At 36.9% G+C, this 22,908-nt stretch overlaps 1 protein-coding gene and 1 pseudogene across 3 annotated transcripts in view; both read left to right on the top strand.

The window, feature by feature from the left end:
* SLC9A9 (solute carrier family 9 member A9) overlaps nucleotides 1-22,908 on the top strand; it is a 668,807-nt gene that overhangs the window by 329,715 nt on the left and 316,184 nt on the right. The window lies entirely within an intron of this gene.
* LOC123394670 lies at nucleotides 14,127-14,210 on the top strand (annotated as a pseudogene).

Here is a 22,908-nt window from a genome sequence, read left to right as displayed (position 1 = left end):
TATTTTTCTCTTCATTGAGTATTTTTAGATTATTCATTTTGATTGAGGAGAGGGGTTGGTGGTTTTTTTTTAAATAGTTTTCTATTCTTAATTTTCAATTCTAAGTTTTTGCACTTCTAGAGGTCAATTTTGCCATTTCTAATATGTTTTACATTATAAAACCAGGTAACCAATTTCTCTAAATGTCTTAGAGTTCTGTAAAGGGTGAGGGTAAATGGAAGCAGAATACTGTACTGAAAAAAACAAAAACAAACTTTGATCAATAAAGATTTGATTTCTCCTTCTGCCATTCACAATGTGCAGCCTTGGGGAAGGTACCTTCCCAAACAGATTTTCCTCATCTATAAAATGGGGATAATTAGACATACTTCACACAGTTGTTGTAAAGGTCAACAATCAAAAATTATTTACAGTACCTAACACTTAGTAAAAAGTCAGCAGATGATATCTGCTACATTTATTTTACTTATTTTTATTGGTTCTGAGTTATTTCCTGTGGTCATTTTAATACATGGACTTAAGCTTTCATAGCCTTTCAAAATATTTCAAATGTGGGGGCTCATAGCTGTTCTTTGAAAAACTCAGATTGATATATAGTCAGATAGTATCTGTAACTACACCAAGTACCCCAACTGACACATAAAAGGATCCCATTAATGTGGAATGTGAATTGATAGTTCTACCACTCATCACAGGAGTGGAAAGTTTCCAATGTCCTAACTATAGTTTATATCTTTTTCATTCTAATAAAGAGACAAAAAAAAAAAAAAAAAAACCAACCCACAAAACCCTTAAATCGCCCTGGATCCCTATTGAATGCCATGTGAGCAAAGACATGATCCAATTATAGCACATTCAGAGAGCAATTTCTCCTCATTTTATTAGGCAATCAGTAAGATGTATTCTATTGTCTGTTGAAGGACTATGAATTAAAGTGCCTGAAATCGGAAGAGAGCTCTGCACAGTCTATTTTCTCCCAAGCTGGAAGTATCTCTGAATACACTTTGTGGCTCATTAGAAAAGAGAGGCAGCAACGATTGAGAGCCAGAAAGACTGATCAAAGAATTAAATATACAGCTTACCAAATGATGTGTAGCAAGTGTGAGAGGGAAAATGGGATCAGAATTTAATATAGGCATACCACAAATGAGTAAAGGAACTTGTTTAGAGAGCTAACCAGAAGCAGGACCATGAAATTGAGCCCAGGCAATACTAATCTTAACCCTTAGAGATGGTGTACTCATCACATGGCTTGTTGAAGACTCCCATAGAAAACAAAAGAAGAACCCAGACTCAGTCAAGCAGCTGATTGCTGCTCTGGAGCAGGTGTGCAATTGAAAAAACACACGCAGGTAATGCTCAGAACCTATAGGAAAGGAATTATAAAATTTTAATACAGGAGAGATATACTATATTCTTGCTTAGGAAAGCTCAATATTAAAAATGCTACAAATTAATTTTAAAACATAGTGTAATTCGCCCAAACAATATGACCACGCTTTTCTGAAATTGGATAAAATTATTAACATTTCAAATGGGAGAATAAATGAGTTACAATAATGTCTAAAGCAGTCCTGAAAAAAAAAAGATTAAGGGAATGATACAGGGACCATAATTATTGCAATGTGGTAGCAGTACAGGAATAGACAGGTCAAATGAACAAAATAGAACACCCAGAAATAAACAGATGCGTATCTGTGGACATGCATGCACATGTATTATTATGCTTAAAGCATCATTACAATTCAGTGAAAAATGGGAAAGGAGATGAAGTTGGGCCATGTAACAGGCTAATTATTAAAAGACAAAAGAGAAAGTATAACTCTACCATCACGACTTATGTGAAAACAAATTCCACATATTTTTAAATGTGAAAAATACATAAAATCACCAAAAATACCAGGATTACTACTTAATACTACTTAGTAGCACTTAATAAATATTTGTGAAAGATTTAGTGGTCATAAAATGTGATTGCAAAAAAAAAAACAAAAAAGATTTGATTGCAAAAGTTGAGAAGTTTTGATTTATATTCTGAGGACTCTGGTTGCCAGGGCTTCAAACATATTGAAATTACAGAATATTTCACAAATTCTACAGGATTCTATAGTTAATTTTCTTTTGCAGTGTTTGTCTCTAGCTGCCAGAAAATTAATCACTTGCTATTGATATTTGGAATTCCTTCTCTACACCTTTCAATTCTAAGATGGCTTTTGAAAAGACAGGAAGAAAAAAAGAAAAACATAACTCAGACCCACCTAAGTTAGACATTAATCACGTGACTCCAACCACAGCACAGCATACAGGAGGAAAGTAATTGATCACAGTAAAAGCAGCTTGCCATAAGAAAATGTTTTGTATCTTTTCCGTAGTTCCTGGAGTCAAGGAATCAAACTGAGAAGAGAATACAGGCTGTATATTATAGGGAGACTATTGCAATCAGCACAGCTGTTTCCAAATTGTTTGTCACATATTTCAACCCCCGCTGTTTTCTTTTTTTTTTCTTTTTTCTCTACATTAGGGGGAAAAATCCATATTTCTCTGATTTAGCTTTTTTAAAGTGCTTCGGGTTTCTAAGGCAGTTCTTTAAGTAAGTTGCTATTGAGGTAATTCCTTTTGTTTATGTGTAATATGCAAATTGAAATAACAGTACTCTCCTCTATGTGGCAGGCTAGAACATTTCAGTGAGAGGTGTCATAGAGTTTGCCCTCAGGGAAGTATGAAAATGTAACTTGGTGCAAATCAGCTGGGAATTCCCGTGCATGTCATTTGAAATCAGCTCAGACTTGTTGCAGGTATTTTGGTCTGTTTTGCTATAAACAAAAGATACTATGAGATGGAGTTTTGATAAACACACAATTCTGTTGGGGAACCTTGAAATCTCCTCAAAGAAGCAATTATTTACTTCTGTTTTCTTCTTCTTCTTTCTTTTAATATTTTATTTACTTATTTTGAGAGGGAGAGGGGATAACACGAGCGAGGGGAGGGACAGAGAAAAAAGGTGAGAGAGAATCCCAACCAGACTCCTTGAGCGCCACATCCCAGGACCCTGAGATCATGATCTGAGCTGAACTGAGTCAGATGTGTAACCGACTGAGCCACCCAGACACCCCTACCTCTGTTTTCAGTTGGGCATCCATATTGGTGGTCTGGCGTCCTAACTGCCAGATTCCTCTTTTAAACCTGTCAGAGCACCAGCATACCGCCCTGAAGGTCAGTGTGACTGAAAGCCAAGTTAGCTCCTTGTTTAGTCTTAACAGAGTATCCCATTAGTAGGAGAGATTGTCTGAAGACAACAGGATCAAGGCAAAAACGGTTTGGTTCTACTTTGGAAGCAATATTCCATTTAAATGGGCTACATTCATACAAATTCACGTGGGTTCAGAATTTGAGACTCTGAAACAGGATAAATGCAAAGTTTAACTGTTGTTCTGTCATATGTAGTGATATCTAGTGCTCTGCAAGCTTGATATTGCCTGCGGCAATCACTGTCTACTTGGGAACTAGGCCAGTACAACTCTGAAGTGACGCACCCCCGTGTGGCACAGGCTGGGATGCTGTCTTGGATAAAAGCCAGCACTCACTGTCTTTTAGATACTTCTAACGTGGATAGAACTTTGGCTTAAAAGTACCTCAATCTTTAATCTCTAATTGCTTCACATTGACCTCTATATCATTGTCCTTGACCTCTTGATTTGCCATCTAAGATCCACTCTAAGTTAACCTGCTATATATTTTTTCACTCATGCTCCCAGTCTCTAGAACACTTCTTAGTCACCTTGTAGAAAATGATCTAATTTAAAGCAACTTTGGAGACTATTGCCAGCAAAGTGATCCATCAGAAGTTTTTTCCATAAATGATAAATCCATTCTGGGTTTTCTTTCATGAATCAGTTTGATTTTTGACGGGCCACAGATCAGGTTTATACTGCTTTGTTTTCTTCTTTGAGTAGCTTTTTGGCTTTTTGCTGTTTCCTCCACCTACTAACATCTCCATTCCCAGAACACAAAGGAAACGAAATGTTCAAAAAGTGTATTCATTTGAAAAAAATCTAAATAATCAACTTTTAGGGTTGTATCTGATATAATTGTTTGGAAAGGTTTTTAATGTACTGAGGGTAAAAATTGGTTAAAAATGGATGTTTCCCTTCACTGTGTCATGATATAATAACTTTTTATATAAAGGATATGAGGGAGTATAAGAGGAGAAAGCAGAACAAACCTAATAGCCCAAGAGACTAGTTAGCTGAAGTTAAACTAAGGATTAACTTATATTTTACAAAGTAAAGAAAAAATATCTGCACACCCGAATCTGAAAAATTTTAGTATCTGTCCTTTTTTGTGTTCTTATTGCTGTCCCACCTTTAAATGAAAGTAATTATGCACTTTAGAAAAAAAAATAACAAATTGTAGACAAGCAAAAATAAATACATTAGAACCCCTGACCATGATCCAACCTACTTAAAGCCAGCCACTGTTGTATACATACCATTTCTTTTCTCATACATATACATAATATAAACATATAAATAGGCATGCCCCCAGAGATATTGTGCGTTTGGTTCCAGACTGCTGCAATAAAGCAAATATTGCAATAGAGAGTATATTACAATAAAGTAAGTAAAATGAATTTTTTGTTTTCCCAGTGTGTGTAAGAGTTATGTTTATACTATATGGTAGCCTAGTAAGTGTACAATAGCATTATGTCTAAAGAATGTACATACCTTAATTTAAAAAATACTTTATTGTTAAAAAATTCTAACCATCATCTGAGTTTTCAACAAGTCATAATGGAGGGGGGTCATGTCTTAATGTTGATGGCTGCTGACTGATCAGGTTATTTGATGGCTGGGTAGCTGTGGCAATTTCTTAAGATGACAATGAAATTTGCTGCATCGATAGACCATTCTTTTCACGAATGATTTCTCTATAGCATGTGATGCTGCTTGGTAGCATTTTACCCACTGTAGAACTTCTTTCAAAATTGGAGTCAGTCCTCTCAAACTCTGCTGCTACTTTACCAAGCAAGTTTGCGTGATATTTTACATCCTTTGTTATCATTTCAACAGTCTTCACAGCATCTTCCCCAGGAGTAGATTCCATCTCCAGAAGCTGCTTTCTTTGCTCATCCATAAGAAGCAACTCCTCATCTGTTAGTTTTATCATTACATTGCAACAATTCGGTCCCATATTCAGGCACCACTTCTAATTCTAGTTCTTTTGCTATTTCTACCACATCTGTGTTTATCTCCTCCACTGAAGAAGTCTTGAATCCCCCAAAGTTATCAGTTGGGATTGTAATCAACTTCTTGCAAACTTCTTCAGTGTTCTATTTTGACCTCTTCTCATGAATCATGAATATTCTTAATGGCATCTAGGATGATGAATCCTTTCCAGAAATTGTTCAACCTCCTTTCCCCAGATCCATCAGAGGAATCACACTCTCTGCGACAGCTATAACCTTATGAGATGTATTTCTTAAATACACTTGAAAGTTGAAATTACTCCTTGATCCATGTGCTGCAAAATAGATGTTATGTTGGCAAGCATGAAAACAATACTAATCTTGTTTTATTTCTCCATTTGAGGTCTTGGGTGAATAAGGTACATTGTCAATGAGCAGTTAATATTTGGAAAGAGATCTTTTCTGAGCAATAGGTCTCAAAAGTGGGCTTAAAATATTCAGTAAACCATGTTGTAAACAGATGTGCTATCATCTAGGCTTTGTTGTTCTATCTATAGTGCACAGGCAGAGAAGATTTGACGTAATTCTCAAGAGCCCTAGAACTTTTTGAATGGTAAGTGAGCATTAAAGCTCAACTTAGAGGCACCAGCTGCATTACCCCCTGACAAGAACGTCAGCTTCTCTTTTGAAGCTTTGAGACCAGGCTGATTTTGCCTCTCTAGCTATGAATCTAGATGGCATCTTTAAGGCTGTTTTGTCTAGGTTGCAAACCCACTGTTTGGCAGAACCACCTTCATTAATGATCTTAGTTAGATCCTATGCGTAGTTTGCTGAAGCTTCTACATTAGCTCTTGTTTTGCCTTTTACTTTCATGTGAGGGGGACAGCTTCTTTCCTCAAACCTCATGAATGAGCCTCTGCTGGCTTCCAACTTTTCTTTTGTATATGTGCTGCCGAAGCGAGAACCAAACTTTTCTTTTGAAAATAGTTTCCTCACCTCATTCGGCCATCATAGAATTGAAGAGAGTTAGAGCCTTGCTCTGGAGAAGACTTTGGGGAATGTTGTGACTGGTTTGGTCTTCTATCCAGACCACTGAAACTTTCTCCATTTCAGCAATAAGGCTCTTTTGTTTTCTTATCCTTCAGGTGTTCACTGGAGTAGCACTTTTAATTTCCCTCAAGAACTTCTCCTTCACATTCAGAACCCGGCTAACTGTCTGGCACCAGAGGCCTACCTTTCAGAGTATCTCAGCTTTCAACACGCCTTCCTCACTAAGATTAGTCATTTCTAGCTTTTGACTTAAAGTGAGAGACATGCAACTCTTCCCTTCACGTGAACACTTAGAGGCCATGTAGAATTATTAATTGCCCTAATTCTGATATTGTTGTGTCTCAGGGAATAGGGAGGCCCAAGGAGAAGATGAGAGGCAGGGGGAAGGCCAGTTGGTGGAGCAGTTAGAATGCACACAACATTTATGGATTAATTTCTCTATCTTATATGGGTATGGTTCACAGGACCCCAAAACAATTACAATAGTAACATCAAAGACCACTGATCACAGATCACTATAACAAATATAATATTAATGAAAAAGTTTGAATTATTGGAAGAATTACCAAAATGTGACATGGAGACACAGAGTAAACAAATGCTGTTGGAAAAATGGTGCCAATAGACTCGTTGGACATAGGGTTGCCACAAACCTTCACTTTATTGTAAAAAAATACAATATCTACAAAGTATAATAAAGTGAAACACAATAAAACAAGCACACCTATACCTTATTTAGAAATTATATCATACCATATTAAGTGTTTGAGAATACTTAGTCAATCATCTATTGTTGGATATTAGCTTTATTTTACTGTGTGTTGGCAAATTTTTGCTATTGCATAAAGATACAATAATAATTGTAAAAATTATTATTTTATATAGTAAATAATATCATATTAAATTATAATATATAATATATATTTTATATTTAAACATTATATTATTTTACAATAATAGTAAAAATAGAAATTAAAAACTTAAGAGAAAGGAAAGGACAGAAAATTATTTTGGAAATTGACAAAAATATCTAAAATCTAAATATTATAAATCAGACTCAATGAACACCCAAGTTACCTACTCATGAAAAAAAAAATGTGTTGTTGATCATTATTTTCAGCAATTTATTCTTCTGACTAAACAGTCCTATTAACCAAATTTCTTGTAAATTAATTGTTTTCTACCACCAAGTCCCTTTACTGGTTCCCAATAAAGATTTTCCTGCAAGCGTGTGGCTCTTGTGAGAAAGAACCTCTTTCTGAGCCCCGGGTGTTCTACCCACTTACCATATTTCAGAACTATTTCTTGCTCCTCCAACCTGCTGTTCTTCTACCAACCTTCTAAGTCTGTCCCACAGACATCAATTTATAGGAATACCCAAATCATTGCTTATAAATTAACTTTTACATAATCAAACAGAACTTAACATAACATATAATTTTCCCTACGTTTATCTTCTTAGTCTTTTCACTAATTTCAGATAAATTATCCTTCTTTCTTGTCCGAGAGAGTCCCACTCTAAGTGAATTAGAGTCTCATCCTTTTGTGCCCATTTTAAGATTTTATTTCTAATTCATCTCTTCTTCTATTATGTTCTATCTTTTCTTCTGTATCATCTCCTTTATTTCTTTTCAGCTGTGCTCCTCTTTCCCCCTTCTTAAGCAGGACTTCAGCTTGCCTCTACTATCTATTCCACTATTAATAAATTTTTCTCCCATCAACAAAACTAGCAAATGAGTTGTATTACTCTGCTTTCTTATACCCTTCCTTAACCCCTGTAAACTGGCTTCCTTCCCATGGACTCAACCAAACCAGCTTCTCCATTTCTTTTTTGCCATTTCTTTTATACTATTCAAACTGCCCTTTCCGAGAACTCAGCCTTTCTACTTCCCTGAAACAACGAAAACTCTTCAACAACCTACCTTTGAGGATTCTCCTCACTTCATTCATTCCCTACCCTGCACTACCTAGCTTTCTGTCTTTCCCTAGACTCCCTGCTATTTTGTCCTACTACTTCTCTTAACTCCTGATCATAATAGTTAGTGAACCTTAAGAATCTAGCCTCACCTCTGTTTCTCTCTTGGCTCTTATGTCCTTCAGCATCTTTGTTCTCATAGTTTCACAACTACTCCTTATTTCATGGATATATGTTTTTGCCTGAATATGTTTCATCAATATTTTTTCATGAATATAAGTTTCTACAAAGGGAACATAAAGATCAATTATTTTGAGTTTCTGCATGGTGAACACAGCTTTATTCTCCTCTCATGCTTGGAATGATACTTTGGCTGGCTATAGAATTTTAGGTTAGAAATTGAGTTATTTCAAAGATTTCAAGACATGTTTCCTTGTCTTCCAGCTTTCAATGCTGCTTTCAAAAAGTCAGTGTTGTATGATTTTCATACCTTTGTGTGTGATTTATTTTTTGTATCTCAAGGAATTATTTAAATTTTCCTCTTTATTCCTTTTGTTTCAAAATGCCACAATAATGTGCCTGGTATAATGTTCTTTTTTGTCCACTGTGCTTCATATTTGGTGAGCCCCACAACTGAGAAATTTATATCCTGCAGTCTGGAAAATTTTCTCATGCCGTTTTTCTGATAATTTGTCTGATTATCTCATTTTCTCATCTCTTCTACTTTTCAGTACTTCACCTATTTCGGTCTAAATATCTATGCATCTACTATTAATATAAACATTTTTAAAATATTTATTTTTAATATAAACACTTTATGGGGAATTTACTTAATTTTATGTTCCAATTTTGAAATTTTCATTTCAACTCTTGTTAATTTTTATTTCTAAAAGTGCTTGTTTTTATGTTGATTCTTTTTCATGACTATAATATCTTCTCTTGCCTCAGAATATTGATAATAGATCTCAGGATTCTTTTGTGTGTGCCTTAAATTGTGTCTGTTTTCTGCAAATTCTTTTTTTTTTTTTCCTGTCCTTTTGTTCTGTTCTCTGTTTTTCCTCACCACTTTAGAAAGGCCTTTGCCTGAATACACATATTTAAGAGAAAGGGAAGCAGGCAAATGGCAAATAAAATATAAGGAGGCAACTGGAAATGGATTAGGGACAAGTTCTGAGCTTGTCAACCTATGAGCCTCATTGAAGGGTAATTGGGGAAACTGCTGTTTTTTGGTGGCACCTCCAAGTTTAAGTATCTGTGAACCAGTTTTTCCAAATAACTCCTGTAAAGGAAGTATAAGCCAATTACCAACATTCTGGGAGACCTATATAGAAAAGGGTCTGGGGGTTCTCACAGTTCATTACATAGACTTTTGCCTAACCCACCTCTGTCACTCATTCCCCCTGTGCCTGTTGTTCCCAGTCCAGAACATTCCTGGTTCAGTCTCTGAAGAAAGAAAATCCTTATGAGGTGGGGTATGTGATAATGGCAGGCTGCTCAAAGATTGGCTATTCTAAACTTAACAAAATATTGTTAAAGTTTACCTAGAGACATAAACATTCAAAAGTAACAGGTAAAATTGTGGAAGTCCTGATTAATGCTGAGGAACGAGCTCTACCAGATATTAAACTGTATTTTGAAGCTCTAACTATCAAAGTTTAGTGCTTGTGAAGGAAAAGGCTGGCAGCTTCATAGGAAATTGAGTCAGAAAAAAAACCCAAACAAACACGTGCATATTCTGAATATGATAGAAGTGGATTTTTATATCTTGTAGGGAAAAGATGAATTATAACAAGATATTCATTGCATAGTTTTTTATAAAAGCAAAAAATTAAAAACAACCTAAATGTTCACCAATATGAAACATGTTTAATACGCATAATAACTTCATACAACATTTGCAACCGTTCAAAAGAACGATATAATTCTGTATGAGCTGATTTGGAAGACATCCAATGCATGACTTAAGAAGCAATTTGCTGAATAATATGTATGGTATTATCTCATATTTGTTCTGAAAAAGAGAGCATATCTATTTGCTAATCTATTCATGAAAGGTCTGAAAGCATAAGAAATATTAATAGTGCCCTGGGGACTGGGGATTGGGGACTGGGAACAGAGGGAAAGAGTCTTTCACTTTTCACTTTATAACCTCTGTGCTTTTTAATTTTTCTTTCATTTTTCCCTCATGAGAATACATATCTTGTACAGCTAAACTTTTGTTAAAAATTAATAGCTATAACATTGCTAACTTGCCATCCAAATACTAGATTGTGAAATAGTTTTTAAATGTAATTGAAAAAATATTGATCCTAGGCTGGCCTACCCTATAGCAAATTGGCCCATGAGCTGGGATTTATTTCTTCAAGCTTGTCATCACACCATAACTTTGTCCTCGACAACTCCAACTGCCAATCATGTTTTCTTGCTTGCTTTCTTTAGAACCAGATGTCTAAAGTTCTTAGATCACTCTCTCTAGAATTTTTTATTTACTTACTTTGTTGTAACATAAGAGTTTCCCAGATATCTGTTCTCCTAGATCATTTGCTACAGTTGCAACAGATCTGTATATGGAACAGTCTGACCAAGAATGGACTGATCTTCACCCCTGCTTCAACTCACTGGAGTGGGGAAATAGATCAAACTATCCGCAAAGGACACAACAAACCATGATCCAGCTAGATAACTAGAGAATTTACATAATTTCACATTCCTTTTCTTCTAAACTTTTTTAATGATTCAACTATATATAAGTAGATGGCAAATAAAATATACTCATTACCCAAATATTTTTAAAAGATTGGTATTATTTCAGTACTCTTTTTACAGGAATAAAAATACAGCTACTGTTGTAGTCCTCTTCCTACTCAACTTCCCTTCCCCAACTCCTTTCTCCCTGAGGTCAACCACTACCCTTAAGTCAGTGTGTGTTCTTCCTGATGATTTTTTATGAGCTCTATGTCTGTATGTACCTATAAACAATGTATAACACATCTGTATTTTAAATGATTTACATAAATGGTATTATGTTGTAGCTGCTTCTTTTAATTAGAGTGCTTTCAGCTATAAGTAACCAAAAAATCTTCTACCAAGCATTAAATAATTGAGTGTTATTCGTATCACATAACAAGAAATCTAGGGATAGGTGGTTCAGTGGTGATCGAATGGCTTAGTCATGTTATCAGAGCTGATAGAGACATTATCTATCATCTTGTTGCATTATCCTAGTGTGTGACTTTCTACCTACTGGCTACAAGTTGGCTACCAAACCTCAGAAGTTTATATTCCAGGAAGGAAAAAGAGGGAAGTCAATGGCCAAAAGCCTTTTCCTTGTTTTGCCTTTTTATTTGGGAAGGGAAAGATACCCATAAATTTTAGTATGTCTCATTTGCTAGAACTGATGTACCATTTGCTACAAGAGAGGACAAGATATTGAATATTTTAGCTTTTCTGCTTCCTTAGAATAGAAAAGCACTGTGAAAGGGGGGACTATCAATAACTTTTAAGTTATCATAAATAATGATGTCTTCTATCTTATTCTTCTACACCTTCCTTTTTTCATTTGCCATTATATTTTTTGCAACTTAGCCATATAGGTAACTCTAGATATAATCCATTCATGTTAATTGCTGTGTAATAGTCTATTATATAAATATATCTATTTACTTGTGCACTTTCCTGTTGATGAATCTTTAAGTTGTTACCATATTTTCACTGTTATAAAAATGCCATGTGAGTATCTTTGCATATATCTTTTCTGTGCTTATGTGAGAATTTTATATGTATAATACATACTACATAATAGTATAATAGTATAATACAGAGGTGCCTGGGTGGCTCAGTCATTAAGCATCTGCCTTCAGTTCAGGTCGTGATCCCAGGGTCCTGGGTTCGAGCCCCACACCAGGCTCCCTGCTTGGTGGGAAGCCTGTTTCACCCTCTCCCACTCCCCCTGCTTGTGTTCCCCTCTCCCTGTGTCAAATAAATAAATAAATAAAATATTTTAAAAAATAGTATAATACATAATACATGTATTATACACTATATTATATATAGTGTATTGTACATTATATAGAAATATATATTTATATATGTATGTGTGTGTGTGTGTGTGTGTGTGTGTATAAAGGGGTGCCTGGGTGGCTCAACTAGTTGAGCTTCTGACTATTGGTTTCAGCTCGGGTCAGGATCTCAGGATTGTGAGATGAAGCCCTGCATCTGGCTTCTCGCTCTGTAGTGAATCTGCTTGAGATTCTCCCTCTCCCTCTGCCCTTTCCCCTACTTGTTCTCTTTCTCTCTCTCTGTCTCAAAAAAGTAAATAAATCTTTAAAAATATATTTATGTATGTATACACAGTAGAATAGGATGATAGGTAACATCATTTTCATCTTTGATCACACAAGATATACATTATTTTGTGTTTTCAGTGCAAATGGTCTTTCACTGCTTTCTGTTTTCACCTTTGCTTTTATTTAGCCTATTGAATTCTTGATACCCTTTTGTTGATGTTGTTATTCTACCACTATTAAGTGATTCGCTTTAGTTCCTTTTATTATTTTAGTCAATACCTTTAAATTTAAATGCATAATTCACATAACATACAGAATCAACAAAATCTAAAATGTCCCTGGCATCATACTGGCCTAATCCTGAGAAATTAAAGTGATTTAACTCTTTTCACTCCTTCCATCATTCATGTCATTAATCATCTAGTATTTTAGTTCCACCTATGGTTTACTTTCTAAATTTTTGTCTGTTTCATTTTCAAGTTAGCTATCTTCTTTCATTATGTTTTGTATTTATTTTTAAGGTATTATTAATCATTGTAAATGTAGCTGTTTTTTTTGGTGTCTTTTAGATTGTGCAGTTTTTTTATTTCTTATGGTACTAGTTCTTCCTTTTAATTTTTTTTTACATTTTCTGCCTTCTCTTCATTGTGTTTACTATTTTATATTATGTGTATGTGTGTATATATACATATTTACTTATTTATTTATTTTTGTGAAACAAGGTTATAATGAAAAGAGAGGAATGTTGGTTTATATTGTTCTTCAGTTCAGTTAAAGAAAGCATACAAATTCATCTTTTGTGAGGCTTTTTATTTTTTCATAACATCAAATGGAGCTTGTCCTTCTTGCTTTGAGTTTTCTTTTTTTTCTTCTCCTGGGTATTCCCATTCTTTTATTTTGAGTTCAGCTATATGTTTAAAAGTTGTTATAATTTATATATAAATTTATATACACTAATACAGGAGGGAATTCTGCATCAGTTTAGTTCTACTCATTGCTCGAACAACCTATTAATGACTTTCTGAAGACACTTAACTTCCTTAACACTGCTCTGTACCCCTGTCAGCAGTTAATGATGTCATGAGGTCATTGAAAAAAAACAGAGGTCTTAAAAGTGGTTTCTGTAACATTCCTTTAATATGTGCCAAAGATAACATCTGCTAATATGATTGTCAAAAGCTGAAGTTACAGACATGTAGTCCATCAGCCAGATTCCATCTGTAGACATATTTTGTTTTGTCCACACATTGTTTAAATATTTTGTTAGTTTCCAACATTTAAAAATTGGCTAATTTCACATAATGATTAAGATGTTTAGTATTTTTAAAAGACACACAAACAAACAGAAATAACCAGAAAAACACAGTTTCTCTTGCATTCCTGTGCTAAAAGCCGCTGGCTCCATTGTTAGAGTTCTCACTACTTTCCCATGTTCTAGACAGCTGTTCCTTTACATTGTAGGCAGCCTGGTAAGCACCTGAGCTTGAAATTTCTAGTCAGAGGTAAAAAAAAAGTTTGTGAATTGCTACCAAATAAACCACCATTCAGATCCTAATAATGTGTAAGGGCTCATTAATCTGTTTAGCTGTTGAATGCTTTAGCATTTAGATACTTCTTTAACTCATTTAAGGTTGGAACACTGATCTTGCTCTTTTGATATGCTCCAATGGAAGTGTTTATTTTGGGGAGTAAGACTATACTTTCAGGGATCATTTCTATAGTTTGTTACTAGAGAAGTTTCTCTGAAGTTGTATTTTGGGGAGTAAGCCAAGGTCCTGTAAAGAAACTATATACATTAATTGTAGTAATATGAACATGATGGGTTCTGTTGTGCTTTAGACAGGCTGAAAAGAGGTTTTCATTTGTGCTTTGTATTGGTGCATTTGTATCTTTGTGAGGTTTGGTGGCTCCTTTGGAATCTGAGGCTCCAGAATGCCCTCTAATTCTTGTTTCAACTGCTGGGACCCTTGTCGGAAATTTGACAGACTCTGAGGGTAATTAATAAGAATTGGATATGCTTCCAATTCTAAATGATTTCTTCTTTCTAGTTTGCAAGATTTCAGCAGTATCACAGCTAAGTGGGAGTGCTGTAAACTTATTAAATAGTTTTATTATTCCTTGGTAGGTTAGCTATTTATTAATTTGGTCAGTACTAATGAAGAAAAAATAGCCCTTATTGTCTCGCAGTCTCTCCCATATAAATTATGTTCCCAGATATTCAGAAGCACGTTAATTGTTTTTGATCTGTACCCCATGCACTTCTACTTCCATTCCACCCTTTGCCTTGGCCACACAAATCTTCTCACCATGTCCTAGATGACTCTTATTGTCCCTGAGACATAATGCCAACCTCTTCTTCATCAAGACCAGTTCTGGTTGCTGTCTCAAGTCAGAAGTCATTTTCTCTCAAGTTTTATCATTGGTTTTCCACATAACTGTTCATCACTAGGTTTGGACTTTTTTTTTTTTTTTTGGTTTTGACCTTCTTAAGAGGAAACCCTACTTCTTGTCTTACTCATCTTTACATTTCTAGAGCCTAGCATTCTGCTCAGCATCTAACATACACTCAACAAACTCATAATATTTTGAAATTCAGCGTAATTACTTCAACAAAGGACTTAAGTTGGTTTATAATGCTAAGGAATATTTATTTTCAAAAAGGATAAGTAAATATAGAAGAATGTAAGACATCTCTTAAAAGAAACAAGAACATAGGTATCTGGCACAAATTAGGTTCTTAATTAGCACCAAATTTTGTTCAGAGCCTCCTGGCAAAAAAGTGAAAAGGGGAGTATATAAAACATAAGTTTTATATAGTGTCAGTTAAATAAAGCACACAGATCATTTACTAGTGTTTTGTTATTAAACTCTATGAAAAATGGGAGGTAGGGTGGCAGAGTAGGCAATGGCCTTGACAAGTCATTCTACACAGAAGTATTTTTCAAATTGACCTTCTAAAATCCACCCTCAATAAAAGCTTAAACTAAAGCAGCAATCCCTGATAGAATAAAACCACCTCTATAATAGTTTTTTAAAGTTGTTTCCTGATGATATGCTGCAAAACAAAATTGGAGCCTAAGTAACTCTTAGTTATATATTGCTGTGTAACAAATTACTTCAAAACTTTGCTGCTTAATATGACAAACATTTATCTCACAGTTTCTGAGGGACTGTTTAGGCTGGGTTGTCTCAAAGGGGTTTCTCATGAGGTGTAGTCAATCTATTGGCCATCCCTGCAGTCTCTGAAGACTCAACTGGCAATGAAGGAAACACTTCCAAGCTTAGTCACATGGCTGTTAGTAGAATGCTTTAATTCCCAGCCACACAGACTGCTCTGTAGGGTTGGGCTAACTTGGAATACCCCAGGGAGAGCAATCCAAGAGAAAAATCATTATATAGCACATGTGAGAGAGTGAGAGAGCAACCAAAATGGAAGCCATGGTGACTTTTTAAATCTACTCCTGGAAGTGACGTACCATCACTTCAGCTATATTCTTTTGGTCACATAGACCAACCCTGTTGCAGTGTGAGAGGGACTACATATGGGTACAGATGCCAAGTGTCAGGGATCACTGGAGGCCATCTTAAAGGATGGTTACCACAGTAAATTTTTGGTACTCATATACTTTAGATGGTCTTTCTTAAATCTTGGACATGAGCACTTTTAAATATTGCATGAAGACCATTCCAAGTTGATGTCTATGCCTGAAAGTCAACTGTATGTTGTTGATTAATGAGAGATGTGTATATACTTCAGTCCCAGAAGACAAATGTACCTTATACAGTGTGAAAATGTGCAGGCCTAACTGGGTGCTTTTTCCCATCTCTGCAGTGATGAAGTCAACAGTTCCCTCAAAAGAAATATGAATATGCTCAGGGGCTTAAAAGAGCTCCACACAGATTTCTGCACATAGAATATAGAAGAGAAACTCCTGTCTTTAAATCCTTTAAGCTCATGGGTGGTCATGGGCATTCTCAGTCATAAGTCTGGGAAATGCCATTTCAGATGCCTGGCTTTTGGTAGGACTGCATCTTAAATGGTCCTCAGGGATGGAGCTGAAACTGGAAGAAAGACATAGCCTTATAATGTTAGAGGGACTCCTTTGGAGAAAGTCAGGTACTATTATCATTTGTATTATACAGTTGGATTATGTAATTTACCCAGTATTAAAGAGCTAAGCATCAGATATCATATTTAACCTGCCTCTCTCATTTTAGACTATGTGTAGAATTACCCCACCTGTGCCTCTATTTCCTGTAGCTTTTTAAAAGGAAATATTAAAACATTAAAAATGAATGAAATATTAATTAAAAAGAACAAAAAAACCCTACTATTAAGTTAATGTATTTAACTATAAGAATTTCTAGAGGGTAAAATAGTGGCTAAAATTAAGTAAGCCCCTTAAGACAGTTCCAGTGTTTGGAGCAACTAACCCAATACAGCTGATTTTCCTCACTTGGGCAGAATGTCTGAGAGAGCAGACTTTAGCTAAGATCTCACCATTGAGATCATGAGTGGTGTTGACCTAGAGTCCTTGGATCTAAGCCAGCACCTCCAGCATGGGTCAGGAGCATGTACAGGAAGGAGGCCAGTGGCTGTGGGGCTGGCTACGTGCTGCTGGTCCCGTAGTGAGCAAGCCAGAGATTTGTCAAAGCAAAATGGTCCCGCAGACCTCCGTTCTCTCCTGACTCCTGGCTGTTTCGAAACATTAAGTAATACAACAGCAAAGTTAAATTTTTATACGATAGTGTTAATGACAAATAAAGCCTGTAAGAGCAGTAAGGTTTTAAAGAAGAAAGGCATTGCCTAGGAATTTAAAACAAGTAGGGAAGAGGACAAGGGAAGACTGTGGCACACGGACTAAAAATACAAAACAGTAGGGGACTCCAGTCTTAGTCGGGGTGGGGGGCTTCCATAGGCACAGGGTACTGGAGGAGAGATGGAACTTGAAATCGTGAGGGGGAGCTGACACGGGGAGGGGGAGACATGGAAACAGGGAAGAGAAGAGTGAGAGGGTCTTGGACCCAGCAAAGGTGTTTCTTCCAGAAGAATCTAAAATGGAACAGCATTCTTGGGCAAACACATGGACACGTTTCATCTGATATAGGCATTTATCAAAATATGTTGAACTGGGCCTTCCTTGTGGGTGATTCTATGTAATAGCTAGATTATGGGCTCCATAAATAATACCCTAGCGGAGTGGTTCCTAGGCCTCTGGTCATGAGAACCTAGGAATTAGACCACCTGATCTGCTAGCTAGAAGTCTGCTGACACCATGGCATTGATCCAAAATTTCAGCAGAACCCTTGGGTTCTCTTCATGAATGAAATAATGAGAAGCCTAGTCTAGCTACGTGTCTTCCATCAAGCATCTGTTGTAGAGGATTCCTTTAGTAATAATTTTACTTCATCATTCACAATGTCTTCCCACATCTGTTCTTATGACAACTGTAGGAGATAAAAAAGAGTAAGCTAACATTATTTTTGTTCCTTCTTTTACAGATGAGGCAACAGAGGCAGGGTAGTAACTCCTCGGGGTCGAATACACAGCTGTCTTGCTATGCATGCTGTGCGTTGCCACTTGTCTCGGTGAATCCTTATAGCAAGCAGCCTTGGCAGTTACCACACTCAGAGAGGTAGAGGGACCTGCTGCCTCCAAGGGTGGCAGAACCCACTCAAAGCCAGAGCGTCTAACACCAACCCTCCTCTCTCTCCACAGTGAAATTCAAAGATCGTGGTTAAATCTGAACGCTGCAGTAGGTAAATTAGCAGTGGGGGTGGGAGGGTTAAATACACGAATTTGGAGAACTGTTCGATCCTGGGATTTGGAAACTCTACTTAGGTACACCCATTTTCAAAACAATCTGTGAAGGTGGTCTGATACATTGAAGAGCAGGGATTTTGAAGAAAGTTGTCCTGAATTTAAATCCTGGCTCCCGCATTTACTGTTGAAATGGATTTGGCCAAATCACTTAACTTTGCTGCATTTCAATCCCCAAATCTACAAAATAGAGCTCACCACAAAATTTATTTCATTGGAGCGTGATAAAATTCAGGTATGGTCTATGAGGTCACCTTATAATTTTTAAATCTAAGTTATTTTGAATCTTTGTGTGGGGAAGATCGCAGTTCATTCCCCATCTCAAAGGACTGATTGGATCCTTGGTTTACCTATTTGTTGTCCGTCTCTTTGCCTCCCCACCATCCACCCCCGCCCCCATATCCCCAGCGTCCACAGCACCACAGCGGTGCCAGGTACTTAGTAGGTACCCGTAAATATTCATTCAATGAACAAACGTGAATCCCAACAAAAATAATCATATCGTAACTTCATCAAAGAGAAGATATTTTTTGAAAAATAGCTCCCCTCCTGTCATTATTGAGCCTGTTTCCCCCTCAGCTTCCTGCATCTCAGGGAAATGAAATGTGTGCTTAAGCACACTTGCAGCATTTCCGCTTACATTCCCATTCACCACTTTCTTATGATCAGTTAACATAAATCACGCAGAGCTTCCTCCCCACATTGTTTTCTGATCTTTAGCAAGCCCTGCCAAGAAGGAGGCAGGCAGCCCAGTGGGTCTCTTCTCTCAGCCTCGGGCGCAGTGAAAAAGAGGATTTGAAATAGTAGAAAGCATTCGTGGAGAAAATATTTCAGCCTTATGGTCTATTTAACAGACTGTATCTCCTATATTTCATTATCTTAGTTTCTCTCTGTGACTGTGAAGCAATTTCCCAATTCGTGCTTTAGCTGTGGTTGCTGACCAACATGGGTGTTTTCATACTGATCAGTTCTTCTGATTTACTGGGCATTGAGTTTTAAGAGAGTGATTGCAAATCCATTGGAGGAACAAGAGTGTCACCAGTCTCTGTACATCATTAATATTTAAAAATAGTAGAGTTATTGAATTATAGGGGCACCTGGGTGGCTCAGTGGGTTAAGCCTCTGCCTTCGGCTCGGGTCATGATCTCAGGGTCCTGGGATTGAGCCCGGCATCAGGCTCTCTGCTCAGCAGGGAGCCTGCTTCCCCCTCTCTCTCTGCCTACCTACTTGTGATCTCTGTCAAATAAATAAGTAAAATCTTTTTTAAAAATAGAGTTATTAGCTTTAAGGATTGATCTAGCAATGTTAATATTTAAATCCGATTAATTAATGGGTTCTATTGTTTATTTTTCACACGTTTATAGTTTATAGGGAACTTCTTTCAGTTTTTGCTGCCTTTCGGGGCAATGGTATATCTAGAAGCAGCATTGAGCTGGTAGGTACGAGACAGAAAATAATAGTTGGGACAGTTATTGATTAACTGTGTGACCTCAGACAAGTGACTTCATTCTCCTTATTTCCTTTGGTTTCTGAGTTAAAAAAAAAAAAAAAAATCTGGAGAGCCGTTGATTGATTTCTTACTTTGAGAGTTGATGAGAAGACAGATGAAATATTTTTGTGCACTTTGATTTCTTATGGGTCTTGAGGGATCCATAAGGTATTTCTTTTACTTATTTCCATTTCATTATATATTTTATTCTGTATGACCGTTTAACACTGAAGGCATTGTGAAGGAATTTAGATTCTTTGTTTCTTCCAGAGTGCCATTTGCTTTGCAATACCACAAAGGGAAGAAGTGATATTTTGCTGGGTCACAGAGAGTGTCAGTGGCAAGTTAGGATCAAACACAGGCAATTGTTTAGCTCATAAAGCCCCACAGCTTCCTGAAGAGTATTTGTAGGTCGCATCTCAACCTTACGTTTAATAGCAACAACCGCCACAAAGATTGCTGATTACTCAGATGTTAAGAACAGCCGTATTTCTTTGCAAACAAAGGCCCTCCTCCCAGAATAAAAGAGCCACTTATGCCTTCCAAGTAAAGGCCTTTTATTATTAGATTCTTGGGCACTTGGCGATTTATACTGTTCATATTTCAGTGCTTTTAATAACAATAAAATAGCTGTAACTGACTGTTTGATAAACTACAGAGAAATCCAGAAACATAATTATGTTTTTTAAGAATTAAATAGTAATATGAGCTGGGGAAGGAGGAACGACAGGGAATATCATTTCTTTTCAAACCCTTTTCCCATGAGGCACATGCTAGGCTTTCTTTTCCTCCTTAATCTGCTGCCACCATCCCACTGCACCTGTGTGACAGTAAGAACTATCGCTCCAGGTCAATGAGGGGGCAGCTGGTTTGAATCTTGTTTAGAATGAGGGATTGAGGCCATCACCATTTCGAAGCTGTGAGTTCTCCTCACATAATTTTCAGCCTCAGGTTTGCCAAGCAAATCAAGAGCCTGAAAACAACAAAACAAAACGACCAACAAAGGACTCCTGCTCCCTAAGTGAATACTATTGTTCAAGAAGTGGCAACTCCACAGGTATCTTTCTGGCTTTGTGTTGTTGGTGCCTACCAGACCCCACACCTAGAAAACCAAACTCCTCCCCTTTCAAAGGACAAGAACAACAGCAGGCAGCACACTCTTCCTAACTGGAAAGTGGAGAATCATTTTTCAAATGCCATGTTGACTTTCTGACAGCATTTTAATAACGTGTAAGTAGGAGAGCGCGGATCTTCAGATAAACAAGTACTGGGCTAGGACGGTCGGCAGAGCTCGCTTCTGGAATGTCCTGGGGGTAGCCGGTGGAGATTTAGGGGATAAGAGTGTCTTTTTCAAAGGCAGCTATTGGAGTAAGTTACATGAACAGCCTAACCAGTGATGACCTGGTGCTGAGGATCTGCCTTAGAAAAATGGATAGAAGTTGAACTCTCCTCAGCTCTAAGTGATCCTCCGAGAAGACCCTATCAGAGCATAGCCACAGCCCCATCTTTGGTTCTGCTTGGATTTACAGACATGTCCCCTTCATTCTGGCAAAAGGCAGGAGCATCATTACATCTGGGCTTGTTTTATGATGCCTCATGGAAACAGCTGCGTTGCCTGTCTTTGTGCGGATACAGTTTTTTAAAAAATGAAAATCGCCATGGCAACAGCTGCAGCCACTTATTACAGAGCAGTGGAAGTGATGCTGATATTTGTGAGGAAAGCTCTGCTCTCAGAATAATTCGTCCCTTACAATGAAGTGGATTTTTCCCACTAACATTTCCATTTTTGAAAAATAAAAAGGTATGAGAATGTGTTCAAAAGAAATTTACTAGGGAGCTGGAGAGCTCAGAGAATTGGTAGGCAGAAGTGGAGCCTTTGATCTGTGGCCCCTGAATTAAAATCCAACTGTTTGTTACTAGCTCTCAATACTGGGATTCTAGGAGGGCAGTGCTCATTGTTTTCAAGCCCCCTAGTATGCCACTCCAAAAAGAATTGCTTCATAGCAGCAAGAGTTGTGATTAGAATTAATCAAAGCCAGTTTTTCTGCTGCTTTCAGCATCACACCTTGCTTTGAGCTTTGAGGAACCTCTAAATGTGAGATTATAGAAACCCATTTGGTTCCATCTTAGTAAGTATGTAATAGTTTAAGAGTTAGCTTCAGTTTACTTTTAACTCAGTTCTGAGATAAGTAATGTCTTTCACAGGCTCATGCTAAATAAATAAATAAAGGCTCTGGCACTTTCTTTTTCCTTGAGCTTAAAGAAAGAGAATAAGAGGAAGGCTAGCAAAGAAAGATTTTTGCCATGACATGTGTTCAAGACTTTACGCATTGTTGGGGGAATGTCTGTACATTGGGTGTTGAATAAGTTTTTCATACAGCCAGATAATTCAACAGGAAGTGTCTAACTAAGAGGGAAAAAAAAGTGATGTCAATAGTGGGTAAATCTCCCTCACAAGTTTCAAACCCCTTAAATAAGTGATGCCATATGTTTTTGGTTGTGGGCCCTAAAAGTTTAGGGTGCACATTTTACCACCAAAATGATATTTCATCCAAAGTTCACTGAACTATGTCGTGCCCTGCATTGTTTTCCTCCCATCACTCAGAAGAAGCAGAGAAGCCCATGGAGAAAGCGTTTGCCCTCGGCTATAGTAAACATATTGCAAAAGGCTCCATTTCATCCTATTCTGGAAAATGATTGAGAAGCAAAAAACCTTTCCCCTTTAAGTACAGCCACAAGAGATTGTTTTATTTTTACTAAAGGACAAGGTAGCATATTAGAATCTATTGTGCAGTAAACGGTGTATCCCATCTCTCTCCTTTCTGCTGCTAAGTTTGTTTCCCATTTAAGCCAACCAAGAAACTGTTCACACAAATAAGCCAAAATTTGAGATTAGGATACCCTATGATGGAAGCTTAAAGTTTTCATTGCTCTTTGATTACCTACATTTATCCCACATATCACTTGCCCTGGCAATCAGGGTTAGTTTTTCAGTCAATGTGAATTTCAGTTCAATGCTTGTAAGACTTCTTTTCTTTCTCTCTCTCATTCTCTCTCTCTTTCTCATTTCTACACTTTACCCACATTGTCCTAATCAATTTATTCCTAGTATCGCATCACATCTTAGTTCTTAGTTGAGAGACTCAAGAGGCATGTAATTCT

Source organism: Mustela putorius, unplaced genomic scaffold (genome assembly GCF_011764305.1).
Source record: "Mustela putorius furo isolate JIRA1106 unplaced genomic scaffold, ASM1176430v1.1 tig00003834_pilon_pilon_pilon, whole genome shotgun sequence".
Taxonomy (NCBI): Eukaryota; Metazoa; Chordata; class Mammalia; order Carnivora; family Mustelidae; genus Mustela; species Mustela putorius.
This window is presented reverse-complemented; position numbering and strand designations above follow the sequence as displayed.